Raw genomic sequence first — 9,420 nt, 5'->3', positions numbered from 1 at the left:
TGCACAATAGATGTCAACTAAATTCTGTGCTGATACATATGCTGAATAATAAAGTCTCACACTTGTCATGTTATAGCAAGCACAACATGCTTTGAGAACTTACAGCAGAGATAATTTCTCAAGCTCTTCTGCAGATGAACGATGGGGCTTGACACAGCAAAGCAACACAGCCCTCATATTTTTCTCTCATAGTCAGTTAACTCAAATGTGAACATTTTTGCTTTTTTTTGTTGTTTTCTAAATTCCGAGTGACATCTGTTAAGAAAGCTTATGATACATTTTGCTTATTAAATAAATAGAAATCATGTGACAGTGGAAACAAAAGAGATAGAGAATTTCTGACTAGCTGCAAAACACGTATTTTTCAAAAATATGTCAGCATGCTCTAATGGTCATTTTATATGCCAAAATATTATGATCTCACAATTATAATCTTATCTGCCCATAAGCCTTCCCGCCCCGGAATTAATCGAGGAGGTGGTGGGGTCCCCACCCTGCACCCTTCCACCTGATCAGTAGGTCCCCCATGCCTTGGAATTCAAAACTGGGGAGGGTGGGGATGGCATTAAATTCCACCCAGTGTGTCAGATGTCTCCACTTCACTAAGGATATTCTCACTGAAACCTGGTACCTATTACAGCCACAGCTATAGTCTCAGAGCAGGTGACAGAATTACCAGTGGTTGTGAAGGTCACTGAGTTCATTAACTTGTAAATGCTTGGCTTCTTCCAGGCTGGAGCTTGAGGTATTTGCAAGACCTCCCAGTTTCTTGTTGCATAAAGGAGGACACTGAAGCTCCGTATTCCAGCCAAATATATTTCATTCTCTCTTGCCAGTTAGAAGCAGGCAAAGTGAGCACATGATTTTGCGAGGATTGCAGGCTTCCCCGTGGTGCAGGGTGCCATTAAGGGCATGGACACCACTTTGTGGGCTGCATGTCAACTCTCAAAAATGTACCGCAATCGAAAAGTTTTCCCACTCAGTCAATGTTCAGCTGATGTTCAACCATGGGCAGCGTATCAATCAGGACAATGCCCTGGCACCAGTCATGATGCCTTCATTCTGTGGCAGTCCACTGTACCATTTGCTTTGGAGACACCATGACAAATCAAAGGCTCATGACTCCAGTGCATACACATGGGCAGCATGCATATAACAAAAGCCAAGCTGCTACACAAGGAGATCACTGGGGTTAAACAATGTATTTGATGCCTGGACCACCCTACAAATAAACTGTGGAGTAGGGCCATCACCTTCTCACTGGAGAGGATGGCTCCAAGCTCTGTGCAAAGGACAATGCGAAGTTGGTGTCAGACTCCTCCATGTTTCTTGACATTTACCACAGGCTTTCAGGCAGGCCTGCCAAACATTGCATTGTACTTAAGCATCAACCTTCTTCTGTAGGCTGCTCCAGTAAAGTCCTCATCCAAGCCCTCTACTGTAGAACTCTTGTGCGACCTCAACCTCTGGCAAGCTGACACCTGTGCTATCCTTGTCCCCTGCCCTTGCTGTATGCCACTCGTGTCTGGTGGTTTACCATGTGAAAATTCTGCCTCTATGTTGTCCCCTAAAATACTTGAAGTGTCTGATCTTGTGGCTGCAAGAGTGAGAGTGAGTTTTCTTCAATTATGTTGTTACATGTTTAAATTTCATCCTGTGGTTATATCACCTGATAATTCTTTCCTGTTTACAGATATCAATGAATGCGAGAACGTGTCCTTCTGCACTAGTGCTAAATATGAGTGCATCAATACTTTCGGTTCTGCTCAATGTGTTTGCAGGTATCACAGTGAGGACGGCTCTGCAACTTGTGGTGAGTATAAAAAAATAGTACCTTACACATTCAGAATTTTAAAAAAAATTCGTTCATGGGTTGGGGGTGTCGCTGGCTAGGCCAGCATTTATTGCCCATCCTTAATTGCCCTTGAGAACTGAGTGGAGTGGCCATTGGTGGGCCATTTCAGAGTCAACCACATTGCTGTGGACCAGGTAAGGACAGCAGATTTCCTTCCCTAAAGGACGTTAGTGAACCAGATGGGTTTTTACAAATGGTTTCATGTCATCATTAGACTTTGAATTCCAGAGTTTTTATTGAATTCAAATTTCACCATCTGCTCTGGTGGGATTTGAACCCAGGTCCCCAGAGAATTACCCTGGGTCTCTGGATTACTAGTCCAGTGACAATAACAAAATGCCATCGCCTTTATATTCATAAACCCGTTCTAAAACCGCTCATGTTTTGTTCAACAGAATAGAGTTTTGCTTCTTTTCTTTACAAATTGTAATCATAGAGGCTTCTGTATCTTGGAACATAGAAAAGGTTTTATCATTCCATAAAAATATAAAATATGTGAAAAGAGGATTAAAAAGCATAGGAAAGCATGGAAAAAAGACCATTTGTTCCAATCCTTCCTAAACCACATAAGTACCAAAAAAGATTTCCAGGTTATTTACCCTTTATGAATCTCTCTAGCATCCAGCTCTGCTTCCTGAACTTCACCAATGTTAGAACCTAAAAAAAGGAACAAGAGTAAGTCATTCAGCCTCTCCACTCTATTCTACCATTCAATTAAATCATGGCTGATCTGTAGTTTAGCTTCATTTGCCCATTGTCGTTCTGTCGTCCTTAATATCCTTGCCTAACAAAAATCTAGCAATCTCAAATTTGAAATGTTCAACTGATTTGGAATTAAAAATGGGATTATTTATTATATTGTCTAGCAACTGCATGATTAACTGAACAATGAACTGTATTATTTGAAACATATTAAATCCTGAGTGGTCTTGACAGGGTGGATGTGGAAAGGATGTTTCCTTTTGTGGGAGAATCTAGAACTATGTATCACTTTTAAAAATAAGGGATAAAAACAGAGATGAGGAGGCATTTTTTCTCTCAGAGGGTAGTGAGTCTTTGGAACTCTCTTCTTCAAAAGACAGTGGAAGCAGAGCCTTTGAATATTTTTAAGGGAGAGCTAGATAGATTCTTGATAAACAAGGTGGTGAAAGGCTATTGGGGATAGGTGGGAATGTGGGGTGAATTACAATCAGATCAGCCATGATCTTATTGAATGATGGAGCAGGATCGAAGGGCTGAGTGGCCTACTCCAGCTCCTAATTTGTTTATTCGTATGTTCATATTATGTGTTGGAAGTGGTAAAATACCAGTTCACAACATCTGATTCTCTTCCTGACTAATTGTGAGCTCTGCAGCAACTCCAAGAAGAAACATTGTGTGAAGGTCAGGCAGTTAAGGAGAACAGTGAATGTTTGTTTCAATACAAGGTAACCGGATTCAGAGTGGCTAATAGAAATGTGGGAGGATAGTGTGTGATATTATGTGTTTTATGGGGACAGCCAGAAAGAAAGCCATGGAGAAAAGATAGGAAAAAGATAGAACCAGGCAGGGAAAAGATCTATCTTGTGAAGCTATACCTAGTGAATCAGCAACAACAATGTAATTAGGACAGGGAGTAACATAAATATAAACTTTAGAAAATTGTAGCACTGTCTGAACATAATAAATCATTTTTGAAAGTAAACCCAAACCTTTCACCTGCCATGCTGTTTAACAAACTCCCATTCTCTCCCAGAAATCTACCTCCAATTGATGCATTTTGAATATTATCTGGCTGTTTATTTCCAATTTAGAATGGTAACAGATAAAAATTAAGCACAAAATAAAAAAAACAAATAAAATATAAAAGTTGCTCATTTTTACTTTTACTAAATAATAGACAAGTTGTGAAATTCAATCATGAAAGCACTGGTAAATTAGAAAATCCCAGAAAAGATATTAATGAAAATGTAATTTGACTTATTCAGTTACTGTAAATCAGCCTGACTGATGTTAATCCTTCACATAAGGCATAAACACCATTATTGTATAGAAGAACAAATCTTCTGACCATCTACTAGTAATACTTTAAAAAATATTAAGCTTGCAACAACGTTGTGATAGTTTGAAGAAAGCTACCTGTTAGACTATTCATTTGCCAACATCATGGAAAAAGTTAAGGTGATGGTGCATCTATTGCTTTGACAGCAGTGATAGCTACAATGCTAAAGGAATTAATTCTTGACAGGCACATCTGAGTAGATAAATCTGAGTCTTGTCACATTTTATAAGAACATATATCAATTGCTGGAAAAACCTTTCTGGCCCAAAATTGTTGTGTGTTTTATTATTGATTAACTGTACCCATTGCCTTCTCCCAATATGGCAAGCAAAAAGGCCTTGCTGTAAGTGAGTGCCATCTGGAGAAATTGTATTACATTTGTAGAGCCCTATCTTTGAGCCATGCTCTAGTCAGGTATGGCCCAAGCTTGGACCATTGGACCACACGGTTCACCCTTATATCCCTTTTCTTTGGCCAAAAATGCAACTAGTTCTTCCTCAAACCTACTCGTGGGGTAGAGTTTCCACCTTGGGTACAATGGGTGATTTGGGCATAAATTACATCCAAAATGTGCACTAAAAAGTGTTTGGCCCCCTGCCCCTGCCATCCACCCTCACTCATAAGTTACTGCTCAAACTCATTTGAAGGAAGCAAACTTTGCAGTGAACCAGCACAGCCTGTATTTTAAAACATATTTTATCTAAAAGAATTACTTTAAAAATATTCCTTTACATACTTAAGAATGATAACTTGGTAAGGTTTGATTAACACAGCTGAAGATGGATTTATCACAAAAAATAAGCATTTTAAATCACATTGCCAATCCACCTCCTGTAGGAAGCCAATTTTAAATGACTAAAAATGACTTTATAAAAATATACAAAACTATTTGCCAGTTAGATTGGATACAGTAATTAGGTTCTTGTAATTTTAAAAGAAAACCCAAAATCTTTCAAAATGCACCTATTATTGTGCTTAAACCAGAAAGAGCCAGCTTAATTTTTGCAGCCTCCTTGAAGACCTGCAAGTGATCACAATTAGTAAAAACTCCAATGGTGATTAATTCATCCAGGGGGCATAGGCAGTTTTGTGGACAGACAGATAGTGTGATGTTTTGAAAACTAGCATGAAAGATCACAGAAACCAGACTTGCACTGAATACAATTTGCACTTAAAATTCTGCAATCCTTTGTGCCAATACCAGGTGCACAAAAATATCAGCACAACTGAATGGAAACTCCAAGCTTGAAATCTTTGTCAATGACTTCCCCGAATAACTTGAATGTGCCTTTGAATTTAAAACGCTGCTAGCTGCCTTCTTACTTGTAATTTCCTAATTTTTATCTCGTGTCAATTTTTCAAATCTTTCACCTTAATAAACATTCCTTTTGGGCCAACCTAGCCAATTCTCTTCTTTGAAGTCACTTTTGTTACATAGGGCAAAGATTTTAGCCCAGCAGGCGGGCGCATGCCTGACCCGCTCGAGCGTAAAATTACGCATGTTGACATCAGGCAAACGTCCCAATGTCAATGCACAGTCGTGTGATATCTCGGTTTGGCTGGCGTGCATCAGAGTCAGCAGCAGCCTGCTGACAATTAAAAGGCCTGTCAAGGCCATTAACATGGTTATTAACTTAAATTTTTCACTGCCCATCCAATCTTACAATTGACAGGCAGGCGAAAAGGCTAAGCGGCCTTTGCACTTTTTAAGAAACCTCATCCACGGGCAGGATGAGGTTTCCTAAAGCAAATAAAAATAAAATAAAAGTTTTTTAAAATGTAATTAATAACATGTCCCTGTTCATATGACAGTCATATTTTATCTAAAAAAGATTACTTTAAAAAAATTACTTTACATACTTAAGAATGGTTACTTGGTAAGGTTTGATTAACACAGAGTCACATGAGGGACATGTTTCATTACATTTTTCAATTCTTTATTTTTTTTTGGAAAATTCTTCAACTCCCTGAGGCGGCTCCTGTGCCTCAAGGAGATTCTGAAGCGCACACCCGCACGCATGCGCAAAGTTCACGCTCGCCCTGCTCACCTTCCTCTCCCCACCCGCAGAGGCAGGGCTGAGCGCTTCTGCCCACATTTCATGCTGGGTGGGCCTTAATTGGCCCGCCAACATGAAATCGCCTTCCGGCCTCGATCACGGGTGGCGGTCAGCTCCCCGACTGCCCTCGCCGAGTCTGCCCGACAGGGGCTAAAATCTGTTCAGAAAAAAACAAGCCCAACTTCCTTTACCTTTCATTGGAACATAAGAATATACAGAGTCCTCTTGTTGGAGAATCTGTGAGAATGATAAAGGTATTGACCTTTATCTTGATTACTGGTACTGCAGTAAAAACTTTCAAACTCATTTCCAGTTTCTGCACTTTTCTGCTGTTAATTAAAGTGCTTAAATGCCCTAAACAATATAAATGGCCTTTGTTGCACCCTCTCCATTGTCTAGATTGTTTTCTAATAATAGAGCATAATTGTACACAATACTTCAGGTGAAGTTAACCAGTGCTTTATATAAATCACTTTCTGAAATTTAGGGTCTATCATTTTCATAACATAAACCAAAATTCTGTTTGCTGTCTTTATTACTGTCCCACAATTTGCTAATCCATTCCATGATCTATCTACCAATATCCTCAAATCCCTCTCCTGCATTATGTCCTGTAGAATATTATGACATAGCTTATTTTGCAACTGTTCATTATTGCTTCTAAATTTAATACTTTGCATCTGATAGAAAAAATGACACTTGTCACTTATAATCCTTGCTTTCCAATATATCCAGTGCCGTGGTATTTGAGCAGTCTGTTCCCAGTTGTTTGTCATTCTCTTTCCATCTGGAAACTTAAGAGAGGTTTGTGCCACTACCCACTTCCAAATCATTTAGTGTAAACAGCAATAACTCAGCACAAATCCCTGACACTACTGATCCATTTCCATGTAAAACCATTCATTCTTTCCGCTGCTTCAGCCAATCTTCAAACCATTTAGTCAGATCTGCTGTGTTTGCCAACAAGGTGATTTCCTCATAATTTAAGTTTCTAATACATGGAATACATGCTCAAGCTCTACTAAAAGCTGAAATTTGTTAGTTTCAGTTAGGAGGAAAGGAAAACTGCCTGGTTCAGGAAAACAAAGAAGGTTTTATGTTCCTTCTCATTTTACTCAGGAATACATTTGGTGGGTCATTAACTTAACAGCATCTGTGGGCTGGACTCATCCATCAAGTGAAGATTACATAGGAAACTTTAGGAATATAGATGAACATTCTTTTTGCCTCCATTTTCTGCATGTAACTCCAATTGAATTGAGCTGTGGACAAAAGTAGAGGCAAGAGGAACTTGCACACAAGCAATTTATAAAATAATAAGAGCATCCAAGTACTTTGCAGCACAGATGTGAAAATTAACTGGTCTGCAATATCTTTTTCTTTTTCTGTTAAAACTTAAGACGAGTCATCCCAGCTAGTATTGAGTCATTCAAAGATACAGATGAGCATTGTTTACTGATACAATGGACAGTATCAAATTGCTGTGTTTGAGACACATGCTATTATTTCCCCTGCCAACTATTTGCACTGGTGCTATATATTAAATTACAACAGCTAACAATAAATTTAATTCCAAACCTAGTTAAATGTAATTTTATAAGGGCAAGAGTTTGCCAAAATAGTGGATGATGACAGTGTTTTACATATTTTACTCTTGTGAAACAAATCATTGCCATACTTACAGAACCCTTTGGAAGGTTTTGAAAAATGTGTAACTTGCCTTGTCCTACATTGACCCTTTATATTTATGTAATATTCATGAATCCCTTGATAAACTAAATGATGATTTACTAAATTGATGAGCTCGTACTTAGCTTGACATACTTTTGGAGCAGTGAGTCTGGTTAAAGAGGCCACATGGAATGGCCAAAAATGAGATTTGAGTAACTTATCAAAGACTCTCTCTCCTCCCTCAAGCAATACAAAGAGTAAGTCTGCTGACTGCTAGCTCTTTGCCATGTTATAGCTGAGAGTAAAATACTTGTTCCACACAGAGCTAAGATTAGCTTATTTTCTGGTTTTATTTTCATGGTTAGCATTTCAGCCATCAATAAATGGGACAGCATTACCAGCACAGCACCATTTCTCCTCTCCAACCCACAAAGCTATGTAATAATTTTGAACTCGGATGCTGGAAAAGTAGGAAATAAAAGCTTTTTTGTCTGTTCTAAAGAACCCATTTGCAATTGTCCACAAAGGGGAAAATCAAGCTTTTTATTTCAAAAGAATGTTACGATAAAAAGTAATAAGTGTTTATATTTCGAATAAATAAAGAATACAAAGTGAATTGTGAACATATTTCAAATTCTAGCCCACATTTTAGCTTTCAGACTATGGTCATATTTTTGTCAGTGAGAAAGACTAATGTACTTTTCCTCCTCCAGGTTAAATTTACAACACAAGTTTAACTATTAATATATTTCATATAATAAGTGAATTGTTCATCTTCCTTTTAGATCATTTTATAATATATGCAATGGTTTCTTTTCACAGATGAACAAACAAATCCACCAGGTAAGTTCAAATTTAAATTGAATTGTAGCTGGAAGGAGGTTGCTCCTAAAATTCACTTTGGATATTTTTGAATATTGGAGTAGTATTGGTGACATGGTAGCAGAGATAAGTGGGTGGAAACACAATGGTGGTAGTACTTGATGGATCCTGCTGCAGGTACCATGATATATTCTGTTGTCGCTATGCTTGAAGGATACTGCTGAGACACCATGAAGCAGTCCTGCATAATTTACAAGAAAGTCTTTATTAACAATACTGTACTATGTACATATTTGCTGTAAGTACAGAGAGGACTCCATACTAGGTCCTTACACATTACTAGTCTGGCCCCAGCTCTAGGTCATGTGCCTTGTTACATCACTGTGTGGGCAGTACTATACTCAGTCTCATTAACCCTTTGAATACTGTAGTAGAAGGATCTGGTATCTAAACAATGAGAGCTCACACCTGATCTAAAAATTATGCCTGCACAATTCCTCACAGTAAGCACCCCAATCTCATTTGTGTCCTTGTAGAGAAACACCAATTGGATGCTAAGATTTCAAGAAGGGAAGGAAGCAAAATCAAAATTAAGAGCATAGTTGCTCATGGCTGCTCTTGTACAATTCTATTTGATATGGGGTGCGGTGGAAAGCAGGGGTGCGTGTGGGTGTTGGTGGTGGTAGGATGACATGACATCTGATGTTGACTGCACCCTTTGCTGATGTTCATGCATAACTTTCAGGAGGGGTGCCTTAATCATGATTTGCTGGAGCAGTATTTAATATAGGCAACGGGGGTCTTGCCTGCCAGTTGGAGAGTCGGTGAGAACCCTGCGTGGCCTCTTTTAGGGAAGGCCCATCATGTTAAGTGCCACTCAGGCATTTAACTGGACAGCAGTGGGATTGAGCTCAGAAGTCTCGCCCATAGAGAGCAACCAGCCAATCAGATGCTGGCAGCTCTATTGAATGGCA

Source organism: Carcharodon carcharias, chromosome 2 (assembly GCF_017639515.1).
Source record: "Carcharodon carcharias isolate sCarCar2 chromosome 2, sCarCar2.pri, whole genome shotgun sequence".
Lineage (NCBI taxonomy): Eukaryota > Metazoa > Chordata > Chondrichthyes > Lamniformes > Lamnidae > Carcharodon > Carcharodon carcharias.
Note: the sequence above shows the minus strand (reverse complement) of the source record.